The sequence below is a fragment of the Callithrix jacchus genome, chromosome 2, assembly GCF_049354715.1.
Source record: "Callithrix jacchus isolate 240 chromosome 2, calJac240_pri, whole genome shotgun sequence".
Classification (NCBI taxonomy): Eukaryota; Metazoa; Chordata; class Mammalia; order Primates; family Cebidae; genus Callithrix; species Callithrix jacchus.
Genome location: NC_133503.1, coordinates 99,233,466 through 99,251,908, shown reverse-complemented (window position 1 = coordinate 99,251,908; position 18,443 = coordinate 99,233,466). Strand labels below are relative to the sequence as shown.

Below are 18,443 nucleotides of genomic sequence, written 5' to 3'. Positions count from 1 at the left end.
AATACAAATGAAACTTCATTTGCTCACACACCACTCACCTCTTGCTGTGGTTACTAACAGGCCACAGCATCAGTTGGGGATCCCTGCTTTACAGAGTGTGACTCGTTTTGCCAACAAAACCTTAGTCCTAAACTTGAAGAAACAGTTCTGTATCTGTGATGTTTTAGAAGAACATTAACTATGACTGAGAGAAGGAAAGCTACAGGTTTTTAAGGATACTAAGCACTGGTTGGCTTTGTGTGTGTGTACCAATGGTACAGGAGAAACTGGGCAGTAATTAGAAAAAATCCAGTGTACACAGTATATGAATTATACAGCAATTTGTGTATGCGTCACTAAGCAGACAATAAAGTCGGGATAATCAGATAATTATATCTTGACTAGATGAAAGACCACTTTGTACCAGGGACATGAGATCATTATGGGCAATCTGGACTGGAAAAATAAACTGCAAAATTTATTCTTCTCAGACAATTGCTCTTATCCTCTCCTGATCCTCTCTGTAAAAAGTAACATTTTCAGTATTTATTAGCCCACCCCCCATACACACACACAATGTAACATCTGCAACAAAGATATATGGCCATGAAATTTTATATTCTATTAATAAAAATATAAACTTTTCTTTAACTGTGGGGTAGCTGTAGTTAACAGAGGTCCAAGAATCCAAGATATGAATGAGTTCAGTATTAATGACGCCATTTACTCTGTTGCTAATACTTGGACCCATGTTGATGTGACATGATACTTGAAAAAGTCATTTAAAAGGCCAGCTATCAAAGTATTAACTCAGTACTCAGTAATTCTATTTTCATCCCATCGTAAGATACTCAAATCCCTCCCAGCACTTTGGGAGACTGAGGCGGGTGGATCACGAGGTCAGGAGACTGAGACCATCCTGGCTAACACAGTGAAACCCTGTCTCTAACAAAAAAATACAACAAAGCTGGCCATGGTGGTGGGCACCTGTAGTCCCAGCTAATTGGGAGGCTGAAGCAGGAGAATTTCTTGAATCCAGGGGGCGGAAGTTGCAGTGAGCCAAGATCATGCCACTGCACTCCAGCCTGGGCAACAGACAGAGCTAGACTCTGTCTCAAAAAAAAAAAAAAAAAAAAAAAGATACTCAAATCCCACCTGAAAACAAAAATGGCACAACCGATACATCCTCTTGCCCATTGTTCTTAAGCAACCTGAAGTATGATTTAAAAGTCATTGTGTTTATATACAGGTCTGATACGATTTGGCTCTGTATCCCCAAGCAGATCTCATCTTGAATGTAATCTCCATAATTCTTGCAAGAGGAACTTGGTAGGAGGTGACTGAATCTTGGGGCAGTTTCTTCCATACTGTTCTCATGACAGTGAAGATGTTCTCAGGAGATCTGATCATTTTATAAGGGGCTCTTCTCTTTCACTCCTCACTCTTCTATCTCCTGCCACCATGTGAAGAAGGTCCTTGCTCCCACTTCACCTTCTGCCACAATTGCATGTTTCCTGAGGCGTCCCCAGCCACGTGGAACTGTGAGTTAATTATACCTCTTTCCTTTAAAAATACCCAGTCTCGGGTAATATCTGTATAGCAGTGAGAATAGAGTAATACAAGGTTTTTAACTTAGTTTGATTCTGTATGTATTTAAAAGTATATTGAATATTTTCCTTCGAACTAAGAAGTATCTGAATTTTTTGTCTATAATTATCCAACTATTTCACTTGTCAGTTTATTTCTATATAAACTGTAATATTGAAATTTATACACATTTGTCCAATTTAGTATAAATCTACATATATTTGTTTGCAAATGTGTTTATGTATTTGATTATAGAGTGCTGTGCTAGATAGACTTCATTGGGGATATTCTGTGTTATCATTTTAAATATCATAAAAAATCTGAATCCAAAAGTCTACCTCCAAGGCTTTAAGGTAAGTAATCAAGAATTGTATCCATACCAGGATTATTATGGGGTTTTCAAAACATAATATATTTTAAGGTGAAAATTTTAAATTGAAGAATGCTGTTGATGGTAATCAATTCTGGATAGCTGTTAATCTTATTTCTGTTCTTTGTATGTGACGAGTCATTTTCTCTTGCGGCTTTCCAGATTTTCTCTTTGCAGTTAGCTTCCAGTATTTTCCCTATGAAATGACTGAGAGTGGATCTCTTTTATATTTATCCTAATAGGAGTTCACTGAGCTTCTTTGGTGTGAAGATTAATATTTTCAGTGTTTGTGAAGTTTTTTGCCATTATCCCTTGAATATTTCTTCTACTCCTTTCTCTTTCTCTTCTCCTTCTAACACTCCCATTACATGAAAGTTGGTGTGCTTCAAGGTGTCCCACACTTTTCTAAGGGTTCTATTCATCTGTTTTTTCATTTTGTTTTTTCTCTTTTCTTTGGATTGCACTCAACTCTATTATTCTATCTTCAAGGACACTGATTATTTAGCCTGCCAGTTCAAATCTATAATTGAGACCCTCTAATAAATTTCAACTCCAGAATTTCCATTCAGTTCACGAAATATAGTTCATTTATATAGTTATGTGTCACTTGATGATGGAGATATGTTCTTAGAAATGAGTTGTTAGGCGATTTTGCCATTGTGCAAAAATCAAAGCATCTACTTACACAAACCTAGATAGTAGAGTCTAGTACACACCCAGGCTTTATGGTTTGCCATGATAGTCTTATGGGACCACTGTCATATATGCAATCATCTTTGACTGAAATGCTATGCAGCACATGATTCTGTGTGTGTGTGTACATATATATATATACACACACATGCTTATATATTTATGAGTGTGCATAAAATTTCGATCTTTTCTCTTTATTGACGTTCTCTATTTGATGAGATATTGTGCTCAGATCTTCCTTTATCTCCGTAAACATGGTTTCCTTTAGTTCTCTGGACATATTTACAATGGCTACTTCAAAGTCTTTAACAAATCTGACATCTGGTCCATTTTCCATGAACTTTTTGCAGCTCTTTCCCCACCTGTATATTAGTCACACTTTCCTGCTTCTTTAGATGTCTTATAATTTTTTGTTCAAAATCAATTATTTTAGGGCATATATTGTAGCAATTCTGGGTACAGATTTGCTTCCTCCCTCTTCTGGGCTTTGTTATTGTTTGTTTGTTTTGTGACTTGGCTAGGATATTTTAGTAAATTATATATTTTTTCACTCTGTGAAGCTTTTGATGCCACTCTGCAGAGGGTACAACCATGGACATTCAAACTGTCACCTTGGGATGACAGTGAATTTGGCAAGGCTCTCTTTGATCATCTTTTTCTCTCCTCTCTCTGTTAAGCTGTGTGCCTCATTCTGTGTTACATGCCAGCCCGTTGGTATCCAATAATTATCAACTAATTACTCTATTGTTTTTTTAAATGCCCTAGAGTATAAATTGTTCAGCAGTCTGATTCAATTAAATTCAAGCGGAGACAGTTTTGAGGACTCTTATTAGTTGTCCCTTGTTCTGGTTCTCTCTGGTAAACTAGATGTCCTGCAGTTTAGCTTGTTGCTCTTAATTTAGAGGAGCTATTATTTTCAAGAGCAGCATTAGGCTTAAACCTTATGTTTCAACTAAAGTTAGTTTCTTTGGGGATGATTTCAGAGTTTTTTTCTTAGACTGCCATTTTCCCTGGGCAAATTCTCCAAGCCACTATTCTAGGAGCTGGGCAGGGCAGTAGCTTTCAATCTTCTTGGCTTATGTCTTCTCTTGTGAAACCTCTCTCCCATAATGAGCTGCAACAAGGGGAATTAAGGTTTCAATATTCTTATCTTACTGAACGTAATATAAAGCCTCCTTCTTATGCGTGAAGACTGGGTAAAGTAAGAGAGCCCCCAACCTCTCAGCCACAAGCACCAGGAAATTAGTCTTTTAAATTTGGAGTTGAAGAGGAATTAGAAATGCTGGCAGACTGCCCCTACTAGTAAGATACAGTAACTCTTGATTGGAAGCTTAGGGGAGAGGGAGTCCCATCATCTTGGCCACATCTGCACCAAGTTCAGCTTACCTCATGTTGAGTTTGGAGGGAAGATGGAATGAGTCATGACTCAAGTGGAAATTTCTATAATAGTGCACTGTTTAAGAGTTATTTTGATGCCAGCCTTCAAGATTTTCTTCCCACTTTACTACATTCACTTTTGTCCAAATCAACATTTGGCCCAGCTTCTCACATAGAACAGCTTGCTTTCAACTAAATTTATTCCAAATTACTTCAGATAAAATCTATACACTTTCTGGACTTGAATCTTGACTGAATGTTTTGTGCTATATTATACTTCTTCCTATTAATATACCACTCTACATTTATGCATGCTCAATTATTGATGCACGGTCATTTACAAAGGTCTTTCAGATAAGTTCCAAAAATAAATATAAGAGAAAATTAAACTTTAAACTGGCAAAAAGTAGGTAAGAATGAAGTAGGGTTAGAAAGTAAGGGAGATACAGTGAGATCAACATACAAAATCCATGCCAGAAATTCACATATAGTCACTTGCTAAAAGTATAATATACATTCATCTTTAAAAAAATGTTCAAAGCTACAATTTACTGTGCCTGTCTATCTGATTAAAAACAAACCAGTTGCAGGGGAAGAAGTTATTCCCAGTAAAGTTATATGACAATTGTTCCAAAGCCATTATAAGAAAGATAGAATTTAATGTAATGAATAGCCTCCTGAAGGTAAAAATAATAAACAGTTTCATGGGGCAATCTTTCACACTCAATATAAACATACGACATTACAACAAACACTGATAGATTTCATGTGACGCCAATAAAGTGTAGCCCTGGCATTCAGCTAATGGTCTGGCTGCTGCAGAAACCTTTTGTGTGTGTGTGTTTTAAGAAGTGATTCTATCATGGGAAGTACTTCCTTCTAGGTAACATCTAGAAATGCATGGATGTGCTTCTATTTGTCATAATATCTAAAGTTCTGAAAAAGGACATTCAGTACCCAGGGTCCAGGGTTGCTAAACATATTCCTCAATTCTGAGAGAGTACCTTATAATTAAGAACTGTTGCTCTCAAGATGACAGTATCACAACCTCTCCTGCCTTGAGAAATACTGATCTCAAATTTTGAATTTCAAACTATGTTCCACAGAAATGACTCATAAGCTACCATATGTGTGAGTTTGTATAGTGTGTGTGTGTGTGTGTGTGTGTTTGGGAAGTAAGAGGGGCGGGACTGCTTCCCTAGACTGTTTGACCAGAGCAGCTCCATTTTTACCAGTATTGTACATTAGACCTCCGAATAAGGAAGACATAGTTTAAAACAAGAGGAGAAATATAATTTTATTCATCAGAATCCCAGGGTGGCTTAGAAATCTCAGAAGAGGCAGTATGGCAGAGAAGCAGAAGCACATCTATGCATTTACAGATGTTGCCTAGCAGGTGGCACTGTCCCTGATAGTTAAAATCACATCTTAAAACACATAAAAATATTGTTTCTGCAGCAGTGAAACCATTGGAGAGCTGAATGCCAGGGTGATATTTCACTGATATTACATAAAACATTGTCTGTCAGGATTGGGGGTTAAGTGGGAGGCTGCAGAAGACAGAGATGTGGTGGGGTAGAAATGGAAGACAGAATGAGAGAAAAAAGGACATGGCAGAAATAAAAGTTAGTATACAATGAAATCACCTTTTCCCCTATATCTTTAGAAAAAAACCCCACGAAATGCTTAGCTATTGTATTAATTATCTAATTTGTATAACAAATTACTCCAAAACGAACTGCCTTAAAATAATAATAACCATTTATTATCTCTCACAGTTTCTCTGGATTAGGAATTTGTTAGTGGCATGGCTAAGTATAGCTGGCTCAGGGTTTCTCATGAAGCTGTGGTCAAATGGCAGCTGCAGGTTGAGTCAGTCAGCTAGGGGTTTCAATCACCTAAAGATCTGACTAGGATTGTAGTCATCTAATAGACAAGTAGGATTGTAGGCTTCACTTCTAGAATGGTTCATTCACTATATGGCTGTCAAGTTAACACTGGCTGTTGTAGCGGGCCTCAGTTGCTCTTCACGTGGGTGTCTCCTCAGAGCTTCTCCTGTGATCTCATGGATACTGGCTTCCGCCAGAGAGAACAATCCAAGAAACCAAGATGAAAGCTTCAATACCTTTACACCTAGCCTTGCAAAGCCTGTGTCATTACTTTACTACCACCACATTTTATTGCTCATACAGATTGGCTATGATTCAATCTCAGTAGGGACTACAAAACTGTATGAATGTCAATAGGCAAAGATTATTGGGAGCATCTTAGAGGCTGGCTACCACAGCCATAGTATTTTTTGTTTGCGTATCTGTCTGTATGTTAGTGAAATTGAACAAATCCAGAAGCAGAAGTAGACACAGAGTTAATTCTCTTTATATACTGTTGAATGCAAGTTTCTAATATTTTGTTGAGGCTATTTTAATATATTTTCATAAGAGATATTGGTCTGTAGTTTTATTTTCTTATAATGTCTGTCTTATTTTGGTATTAGGATAATGCTGTCCTCACAGAATGAGTTAGGAAGTATTTCCTATTCTTCTATCTTCTGAAAGAAGCTTGTAGATAATTGATAAAATTTCTTCCTTAAATGTTTGGTAAAATCCACCACTGAACCTATCTGGGCCTGGTACTTTCTGTTTTGGAATGCTATTAATTATTGATCCATTTCTTTAATAGTTTTATATCTATTCAGATTATCTAGTTTCTCCTTTGTGAGTTTTGGCAGTGGTTATTGTTTTTAATTGAAATTCCTTTAAGGCATTAGACCAGCTGACACATAACTTAAAGACTATGTGTTCAATCAGAAACATACCTCAAATACAAGAGACAAGTGAGGTTGTGTGTTTTTCTGTTTGTTGAAATATCTATTATTTTTTTTATCAATGTAATGGAGTTCAAATATAGTAAATCATGGTTACTTCTTGGCTAGCATGTTGTTCACAAGTTGTTTATATTTGGGGGCCTACTGAGGTTATCCATGTGTACCATTATGTTTAAATTAGATGCTAAGTGAATATCCTGCAAATCTCAAAATCTGTATAGACTGTTAGCTATTAGTAAAGTATTACTTCTGTTTACACGACTTTCCCTATATACGTTATCATCTATACTCCTTGGGACTGTTATTATCTCTTGGTACCACTAGTTTCCTATCCAATACTCACTCTTCCATTGTTTTATTAAAGCAACCCTAATTTTATTGGGAGCAGCAAAGTCCTTGGCTAAAAAACATTTATCCTGAAACTTTCTTTGCAACTATGAGCTCTAGCTAAAGCTTAGTAGGGGATGTTGGTAAAGCTCACTTTCATGATAGAGGCACAGTACCTTCTTCCTTGTCCCTTCTCAATTTATTTTACCTCCCTGGATGATAGACTTAAGAATGGTGATAGAATAGTCACCTTGCTATCTAAAAGAAAAATCAATTATCTTTTATTTATTTTTTCACCAAATAGGTATAGAGCACTTGCTACATAATAAATATTACAATGTTAAAAATATGGTTTCACCAAAAAAACTTGTCACGTTGTAGTAAGAATCCAGTAATCCTAAAGTAAATACAGATTTAGCAAGTGATTATACTGCTCTTGCAAATGCAATGAAAGTAAGAGAAATAAAATAATTTACTAAGGTGGTATATCTTTAAAAGAGATTTATTTTCTTTGCTATTATAATGAGTCAGTAGGAAACATTTTAAAGAAATGAATTCACTGCTTTTATGGCAACATAAGCAAAAATAAAAAGTGTGATACATAGTTTAGAACACTAATTTCTAAAATACAACCTGTAAAATACAGTTTCTTGGGATGAAATTACCTTGAAAAGCTTTCTGTTGTGAAATAACTTTGGGAAACCACTGGATTAGACAAAATTAAGTAGGTTTGCATACACTAAGATTTCTCAGTGTTAACATGCTCATATATACTGTAAATCTCTCTGAGTAGCAGTGTGACATGTAGTTTTTTCTAAATGTATTGACTAGAGAAACCTTTAGATCATCATATCCTAGAATTACATACAGGACACATTTTGGAAAATATTAAGCATTTGTGAGCAGACACTTTACCAGGAGCTCTGGATGGACAACGAACTTCAAGACAGGAACACTCATCAAATTTATCATGACAATGAATGATTCTGATAATGAATCAGATGTTCAGCAAGAATATAGCACTACTCATTAAGATCATAAGGGTTCATGCAGAATAGGTCTCAGTGAAATAAAAATCTGCTACCTTGAATCAAGTATGTATGTGGATTGCCCAACCAAGAATGTTTATACTTTAAAGAGAAATGTTTCAACTCATGCAATGGCTCCAGCAGTCTGCCTGGGTGCTTGGCAGTTCATCTGCAACCTAGCACAGACCCATATTTTTTTTTTAGTTTTACTATTAATTCTTCATGCATTTTTTAAAGCTCCAGTTAAAATAAGGTTGAAAACATATACTTTAAAAGAAATTTTCTGAAAAACAGATAACATTAAAATTATATCAAGACTTCGGAAAGGTAACATGCATTAGAGAATACAAGATTTAGACTCTAACCTGAAGAAGCAAATCATCTGAATACCAAATGATAGGATTTGTTAAGACATACTGTTAACATGGTAAAGTAAATAAGAGACTCCTGCTACAGTTTTATCCCCTTCTAAAAATATTTCCTAATAGACAAGTTGGATATTTTTCTCAAGATTAACGGCTTTTAAAAGTTGTTTTATTATGTATCTGCAATGTACTCCTCTCTCTCTCTCTCCCTCCCTCCCTCCTATCTCTCTCTCTCTCTCTCTCTCTCTCTCTCTCACACACACACACACACACACACACACACGCACGGTGCCAAATTTTTGAACTTTCTCTTTTGAAGTCCAAAAGAGTCTTCATACTAAATAAATATTTAAAAGGTGCAATTTCACCAATCACAGAAGGATGTATGAAGACTGGTCTTCTGAATTCAGGATTTCCCCAGGACAAGTGAGTCCAAAGGAGATTAAATGAATTTCCCTATTCATAGCAGTAAGAAACTTCCCACCTCCTTTATTCTCGCCAGCAAAAAGCTTCCCAATCAATTGACCTGGCGGCTGTTCCAGGTGGACCGCTTAGACTTAGGAGGGGCCCAGACGGCAAGTCTGGCCTAGGGGTGCGAGTAGGAGAAGTTTCTTCTAACAAAGCTATGGGACCCTAAGAAAGGAGGCTCCGTATTCCCGTATTCCCCTGTGCGGATCTTTGTGGATCTTCCAATTGCCCTGGGAACGTGACAATAATCTTAACACCCAAGTCATCAGAAGCAGGACCTCTTAATCACTCACCGCTGCGCCGTGGGCCGCTGGGAACCAAGGCTGGTTGCTAACGACGCTGTGGGAGTCGCTCTGAGAGACGGAGTGCTCTTTTACAGTCTCGTGACCAGGGCTTAGCCAATCAGGATTTATAAGTGAATTTCCACCTGCCCAGAACCGTCTGCACCACATTTGTGTTCAATTTCGGAAGAATAAATGCAATGTTGTGTGAAAAACCTTTATAAGTTTTAAAAAAATATAGTAATGATTTGTTTTAAATATTGTACATACTTTCACATCCTGTCAGAAGCCGCAGCAAGAAGTGGCTTGACAGGGCTTAAATGTCTCCTCAATGTCTTAATGCCACTCCCCGAAAACAAATCAGCATGCTTGTCATACCAAAAGTAGCTATTTCTTTTAATCAAATTGCTGTTCGTAAGCTCTTTTTTACATAGAGGGTTTGGAGCAGCCGGTGTCTTCAGCACCCGTCAGTGAGTAAACAAAGCACCTAGAATGTTGTGCTATATACTAACCACCAGAGGGCGAATTTAAACACACACAAAAAAAGGCCTATTTTTTAAAGGTACTATGCAATAGAATTATCTGAGTCCTTTAAAAACCCTTGTAGAATTCCTATGTCTACTGACAAGCAACATATTTTACTAATGTTCACCAGTGTAAAACACTATATGGAATAATGGAGAAGAGCATTTATGATAAAATTCAAATGTAGGCCATATGCAGTGGCTCACGCCTGTAATCTCAGCACTTTGGGAGGCTGAGGTGGACAGATCGCGAGGTCAGGAGTTCGAAACCAGCCTGGCTAACATGGTGAAACCCCATCTCTACTAAAAATACAAAAATTAGCCAGGCACGAGGGCACGTGCCTGTAATCTCCGCTGCTCAGGAGGTTAAGGCAGGAGAATTGCTTGAACTCAGGAGGCGAAGGTTGCAGTGAGCCAAGATCATGCCACTGCACCCCAGCCTGGGCGACAGAGTGAGACTGTCTCAAAAAAAAAAAAAAAAAAAAAAACAAATGTAATGTACAAGGACTGTCCTGCAAAATGAACTGCCTTAAAAAATTAGAATTTCGAAAAAAAGTTAACTTGAAATACCTCTATTCAGAATTAAGTTTGTTTATAAAAACTACCAAATAAATATTTTTTGTTGTTTTTTTGATTGCATTTTTATATTTCAAACAGAAATTACAATATTTCATCCCAGGCTTCTCTGAAACATATCACTCCTAGAAAATCTGTAAGTTAAAGATAATAACAAAAACTGAAATTGACAAAGGCTATAAACTATATATGTTAGAGAAAAAAATCTTAGACTATCAAAAGCACTTGCCATAATCCAGATAAAATGAAAATGAAAAGACTTTGGTATTTAATAATGGCCTGGTGGCTTGCTTGTTTTAATTTCAAGAGATCTAGTAAAGTGTTAAAAGCATAAAAAATACAAACTGTTAACCAGGCTATTCATAATAAAATGAAGATTGAATTAAAAAGGAATACAAGGAAGGCCAAATAAAAAATTCTTCTCCATAATATAAAAATCAATTGAAACTATAGTGCATTTAGAGAAAAAAGTCACCCATATAGATTCTACAGTAAAGACAACAGGAGATGTTTACATAAGGAAGAATTCACACACACAAAAAAATATATATAGATACTATATAGTATCTATGTACATATAGATACTATAAACATATACCTATAGATACTGCATATATACATATAGATACTATATATATATATATACTATATACTAGAAGATACATACATACTATATAGTATCTATATACATATAGATACTATATATATATAGAATTAGACTCTTGGGCCCCTCCCAAGAGTCTAAGCGGTCCACCCTGGAACAGCTACCAGGTCATTTGATAGGGAAGCGTTTTTGAACTTTTGATATATTGAATATATATAATATATTAGATAAATCTTTTCAACTTTCTTTTGAAGTCCAAAAGAGTCTTCATACTAAATAAATAAAAATTTAAAAGATACAATTTCACCAACCACGAAAGGATATGTAAAGTCTGTTCTTTTGAATTTGAGATTTTGAATTTCTAGCAAATAAGATCGAGATGAAAACAGCAATAACTGTGCCCTGGGCAATGGCAGCAGCACCCTTCCAGATTTTCCTGCCAAAAGACAGTTGTAGTACCTCCTACTTCTTGGTCCTCCAGAACAGCATTTTTTTTTCCTGTCAATTTCAATCCTGTTCTTCCAGCCTTCTATCAATTCTATAAACCCTGATTATTCTGTCAATAAATCTCCTGTTTAAAGTAACATATGGAGTTAAGTGAGTCCAAATGAGTATCCTTATTCATAGTAATAAGAAAGTTCCCCCTTCTTTATCTTCCCCAGGAAAACACTTCCCTATCAAATAACCTGGTGGCTGTTCCAGGGTGGACTGCTTAGACTCTTGGGAGGTGCCCAAGAGTCTAAGTCTATATATATGCATAGTATCTATATGTATATATATACTATATAATATGTATGTATCTTCTAGTATATAGTATATATATAGTATATATATGTACACATACAGTATCTATATGTATATGTATAGAGTATCTACATGTACATAGATACTATATAGTATATATATATACATACTGTGTCTGTGTGTGTGTGTATGTATAGCTATCTGAGTATGAATACCCTTTTGTACTTCGAAAGAGAAAGTTCAAAAAATATATCCATTATATATATTCAATACATCAAAAGCTAAAAATATATATTGTGCATATAATATATATATATTTGTGAATTCTTCCTTATATAAATATGTCCTGTTTATATAAAGAGATATTCCTTATATAAATATCTCCTATTTATATAAGATTTTTATTTTTTAGCAAATAAGATCAAGATGAAAATAGCAATAATGTGCCCTGGGCAATGATAGTAGCACCCTTACAGATTTTCCTGCCAAAAGACAGCTGTGGTACCTCCTACTTCACAGTCCTCCAGAACAGCATTTTTTTTTCCTGTCCATTTCAATCCTAGTCTTCCAGACTTCTATCAATTCTATAAACTCTGATTATCCTGTCAATAAATCTCCTTTTTAAAGTAACAAATTGAGTTTCTGTTATCTTCAACCAAAGTGACACATTCAACTTGGAAGACACCTCATTCTAGAAGCCTTCCAACACAATAATCTTTGTCTCTTTCAGGATAACTTAGCATCTTTCTAAGGATAAGTGCTATATAAGAGCACTCAGAATGCTAAGGAAACCTTCTAAAGATAAGGACTTATAGTACTTACCAAAATATTACCTAGAGAGATCTACATAGTGAGTGCTCACTAAAAAGTTAGGAAAGAGATGAAACTATTATAGTAAGTTAAGCAATTTAAAATAAGAATTATATTTTCTTTAATCATTTTTCTCAAACCTTAAGCTTCAGTCCTCCAGCTGATTGGAATCAAGGCTATTAGGATCTTTACTTCCATGATTCAAAGTAGTCCATAATGCTCAATTAGCTTCTTAGATCAGAATTGATTTTCCAGGGAAAATCAGTTTTTTTCCAGGGAAAACAAACTGACATCAAAAGTGAATCATAGGAAAAAAATATAGCCATGAAAAAATATTTATCAGTTTGAACTGCTGCATTAGAATTAACATTCATTTTGATTTTGATTTAACAACTTTCTAGATGACAATATCTTACTATTTTTAATATTCTGTGACATCAGTTTAGGTTTGCCAAGGAATGTATAACTTAATTGCAAATAATTTCCATTCAATACTGTATTAGTTCATTTTCACCCTTCTAATAAAAACATATCCAAAACTTGGAAAAAAAACAGGTTTAATTGGACTTACAGTTCCACCTAGCTGGGGAGGCCTCAGAATCATGGCAGGAGGTGAAAGGCATTTCTTACATGGTGGCAGCAAGAGAAAAATGAGGAGGAAGCAAAAGCAGAAACCCCTGAGAAACCCATTAGATCTTATGAGATTTATTCACCAACACAACACTAGCACAGAAAAGACCAGTCCCCATGATTCAATTACTCCCCCTGGGTTCCTCCCACAACACATAGGAATTCCGGGACATACAATTCAAATTTAGATTAGAGTGGGGATGCAGCCAAACCAGATCATTCTACCCCAGCCCCTCCAAATCTCATGTCCTCACATTTAAAAACCACTGTTGCCTGGGAGTGTAAATTAGTTCAACCATTGTGGACAGCAGTGTGGTGGTTCCTCAAAGAGCTAAAAACAGAACTATCATTTGACCCAGAAATCCCAATACTAGGTATATAACCAAAGGAATATAAATCATTCTACAATAAAGACAATGCACATTTATTTTCATTGCACCACTATTCACAATATCAAAGACATAGAATCAACGTAAATGTCCATCAATGCCCTTAAATGTGGTACATGTACACCACAGAATACTATCAGCCACGAAAAAGAGCAAGATCATGTCCTTCGCAGGAACAGGGATGGAGCTAGAGGCCGTTATCCTTAGCAAACTAATGCAGGAGTAGAAAACCAAATACTACATTCTCACTTATAATTGAGAGCTAAATAATAAGAACACAGAGACACAAAGAGGGAACAACAGACACAGAGGCCAACTTGAGGGTGAAGGGTGGGAGGAGGGAGGGGGCAGAAAAAAAACTATTGGGTACTAGGCTTAATGGGTGACAAAATAACTTATACAACAAACCTCTGTGACATAAATTTACCTACATATTAAAACTGCGCATGTACACCTGAAAGTAATATAAATTTTTTTAAAAGTCAAATGATATTAAAATGGTCATTCGACCTACAAAAATCCACTAGAGGTGTATTTAGATATTGAATGTGCTTTGCCTAACTTTCCTAACAATGTAATCAAGATCAAAGCACCACAGTGGACTGTTACATCACATCATTTTACAAAAACAAAACAAAAATACCTGTATTGTTTGAAGAATATTTTTTCAATTGCCCATTTCAAGTCATTTTACACATAAAATATTTAAAATATTACTAAATTTCACCTTTTAAAGTACTTACCAGGCAGGGCATAGTGGCTCACGCCTGTAATCCCAGCACTTTGGAGGAAGATCGAGGTGGGCAGATCGCTTGAGCCCAGGAGTTCAAGACCAGCCTTGGCAAAACAGTGATACCCTGTCTCCAAAAAAAGATAGAATAGTGTATAGTTGTATTACAGTACCTAACACAGTGATTTACACATAATAGGTGCTTAATATATGTTGCTGAGTAACTTCTTGAATAAAAAATATAGGTGATTTTTATTTTATCCTATGAGCTGAATTTATTTAGCATCAGAACTTCTGAGCAAAATGTTAAAATAAATGAATGACTAGCTTGCTCTGTACAGGCACTTTTGTTGGCTGTGGCCATAGCATTCTGTGCCAATTCTTAAAAACTGTCGAAACAGTCTGCTACTCTTCATTTGCATTTCAACTCAACCATAATAATAACAACTGGACTTTCAAAAATATGTATTAACCTCTTTGAGGGTTTATACATATTTCTATCATATCATTATTTTCAAGGAAAGTTAATTCTTTAAACCTAGTTACTAAGGAAAAAGTTTTAAAAAACTATATTATTCTGTTATTTGAGTTAAAAATTGCCTTGTTAATTTTGGTGCCTAATAATATCCTCTACCCATTAATTGTTATATAGTAATTTAATATTTTAGTCATTTTACTATATAAATGCTATTGTTTGATAATCCTCACTTCAAAAGATAGTCAAATCCTCTTTCCCTTTAAGTGTGGGGTTGGACTTAGTGACTCTCTTCCAAAAACAGAACATGGCAGAAGTGATGAGGTGTGATTAGGTCATAAACGACATTGTGCTTCCTCCTTGCTGTCTGTCTGCCTCCCAGCTATTATGTCATAAAGACACTCAAGATGTCTATGAACTTCATGTGGCAAGGAATTGAAATCTCATTAACAGCAATCAGTAAGAAATAGACACTTTTTCTACAGCTGTCTGAGTAAGAGATCTTAGAAGGGGATCCTCCAGCCCTAATCAAACCCAGTCAAGTCTAAAATGACTGCATCCCAAGTAGAAATCTTAACTGCAACCTCTGAGAAACCTAGCACAGAACTATCCAGCGAAGCCACTCTGAAATTCCTAAACTACAGAAACTATGAAATAATAAATGTTGTTTTAAGCTGCTTGATTTGTTATGGGGATAATTCATTGTGCCACAATAGAAACTAATACAAATGCTGTATTATTTTCATAAAATGCATTGACAACTTTATAAATTCACATTTTAATTTCTGTGTTATGAGTTTCTCAAACTAGTATGAAGCAATAAACTCTGCACAATGTCAGCATAATTATTTTAGAAATATTTTGGATAAATATAGGATGACGGAACTTTCATAGTACACTAGAGACTACAGATTAGATAATATAAACAGATTTGGTAATGTAAAAAGATATTTATTTCTGTGTCTGCCCAAAACTAAACTTTCTCTATTAATTTTTTTCCTAAAATAATTTTTCTTCTTAGAAAAAAAGTTAAAATTTTTTTTAAGAGCAAAAAAATAAGGCCAGTCACAACATCTCATGCCTGTAATTCCAGCACTTTTGGAGGCCAAGGCAGGTGAATCACAAAATCAGGAGATCGAGACCCTTCCAGCTAACATGGTGAAACCCTATCTCTACTAAAAACACAAAAAAAATTAGCTGGGTATGGTGGCATGTGCCTGTAGTACCAGCTACTTGGAAAGCTGAGGCAGGAGAATCACTTAAGCCTGGGAGACAGAGGTTGCAGGGGGCCAAGATCGTGCCACTGCACTCCAGCCTGGGCGGCAGAGCAAGACTCCATCTCAAAAATAAATAAAATAATAATGACAATTTTTAAAAACTATGCAAATCCATGCTCAGACATAACTTAATACTACCATTTTAGCACATCTTTCTATTGTGTATCTTTAATATTTTAAAAACATAAGATCATACTGTACATGTTTTAAATTGAACATGAATATTTTCATGACATTTAACATTCATCTCTGATGTAACCTATAAACATCTTCTTTCTAAGCTCTTCTCATCTCCGTTACACTATCACTCTAGATTAAATTATTGCTATCTTTTGCCTGAGCTGCTTGCCTTTAATAGGTGGAAGGCTTCACCCTTGCCAATACAGAAGCCAGGTGGATTCTTGTAAAATATCAGTACAGTCACATTACTTCTCTACTCCCAAAAAACCTAAATTTTGTTCACCACTAACAACGCTTTGCGAGATCTGGCACCTGGTCTCCTTTCAGCTCTCATGTCCTACCACTTTCATCTTGCTCACTGGCTACCTAGTTTGCTATCAGGGCTTTTCACTTGCTCAGCACTGCCTGGAAAACTTTTCCCACATATTCACAAATGTCTCACTCCCTCACTTCATTCAGTTATCTGCTCAAAGGACACTTCTTCAGAGAGGACTTCCTTGTTCTAAAAAAGCTTTCTTTATTACTTAGACTTTTTAAATATAATCATGTCATTATTTGACATTACATCATATTTGACAGGAGATATTTACCTGTTATTTGTCTCCCTAAACTAGAATGTCAGTTCCAACAATGCAAGCACTTTGTCTGGCTTATTTATCACTCTATTCTCTTTGCTTAAAACAGTATCTGACACAAGATAGGTGCTTAATAAATATATTTTGGTTAAACAACTGTATGGATATATAATTCTAACAATAAATTGTTAGTCAATAATAATTACTTGGTATTTACATTCTGTTTATTTTTTCTTATTATGAGCAATCATGGCATAAACATATGTATATTATACATGCCAGAAACATGTAAAAAACTTCTATATTTGTTTTCTAAGATTGAGCAGTCAAAAAATATGGTTATTTTAATAAGTTTTTGATGCCTAATGCCATACTGCTTTCCATCAGACAGTTATGTTTTATGTCACTTCAGAAATTAATGAAAGCTACTTCCTTCTCACCTGGAAAGACAATGTGCATTTTCCCTTTTAAACGTCTTAATAGGTGAAAGATAATTTTTATTAAGATTTACCTTTTTCCAATTAGTAAAGAACATTTTTATATGAAAATTATCTATTTACATTTTTTGCATGAATTGCCTCTACATGTCTTTTGCTCATATTTCTGATTTGCTTTTATTCATTGGCATGAACTTTTTGTGTATATGCATTATTTAAACCATGTTAAAATGTCATTTTTCAGTTTGTGATTTGTCTTTCAATTGTGATTATTATATTTTAAATTTTACTATACAGAAATATAACTTTTATACAGTCATATTGATTGTAGTATTTTACTGACTTCCTAAATGGCTTTTGACTTTGCTGTACTCTTAGAAAGCTTTTCAACTCACTGTTTAAAAGGCATTCACTTATTATTTTCTTATTTCTTCCAACATTTAATATTGGAAAACTAAAGAAAAATGCAGTGTATTACAGATTTACTTTCAGAGTAAGTAGGGCTCTTATTGCCTTGCTTTCCCCCTCAACTGGCCACCCAGCTGCTCTCCTTTCAATAATTCATCCTCTCCACTCACGTGGATGTGAAATTGTGAGATGCCACTGTTTTTTATATTAAAAGTACAGAAACAATTAGACCTTCTAATCTTTCTCCTTAAAAATAAATAAATAAATAAAAAGCTTAGGAACTGATACAATACCATCCTTGAGCCAATCATTCCAAAGGAACAGAGAAATATTTTTTATATTTAGCCAATATTTAATTTGATATTAATTATCCAGGAATTTGGTATTAGTACTCCAGTAAGAGACTCAACACCTTTGCCCATGCTACATCTCAGTCAAATTTAAGAATGTCAATTTGTTACTTGAAAATATTAATTGTACATTTTTAAATAACTAAAAGAGTGTAATGGGTTTGTAACACAAAGGATAAATGCTTGAGGTGATGGATATCCCATTTACAAAAATGTTATTATTACATGCTGCATGCTGTATCTAAATATCTCATGTAACCCATAAATACATACACCTATTAGGTACTCACAAAAAATAAAAATAGTGATAAAACTAAAAAAAAAAAAAGCCAATTCGCTCAAAACAAAGTTGATTATCGCTTTCAATCAAGATTCGCATCTGGAAGATTGAGAACAGCACGTCAGGGTTCTCTTGGAAAAGCTCTAGGAATCCTG

At 35.1% G+C, this 18,443-nt stretch overlaps 1 protein-coding gene across 16 annotated transcripts in view; it reads right to left on the bottom strand.

The window, feature by feature from the left end:
• The window catches only part of TMEM232 (transmembrane protein 232), a 332,087-nt gene that overhangs the window by 312,298 nt on the left and 1,346 nt on the right, over window positions 1–18,443 (bottom strand). For 3 of the 16 annotated variants that reach the window (XR_013532558.1, XM_054252078.2, XM_078365854.1), the window contains exons 1-2: window positions 15,015–15,632; window positions 14,320–14,433 (exon numbers count right to left, since the gene is read on the bottom strand). The gene's annotated coding sequence lies outside the window, so the exon portion shown is untranslated. Of the gene's footprint in view, window positions 1–9,311; window positions 9,338–13,128; window positions 13,183–14,319; window positions 14,434–15,014; window positions 15,640–18,443 lie in introns of those variants that run through there. The other 13 variants (XM_054252068.2, XM_054252076.2, XM_054252073.2 and 10 more) reach the window with 9 other exon arrangements.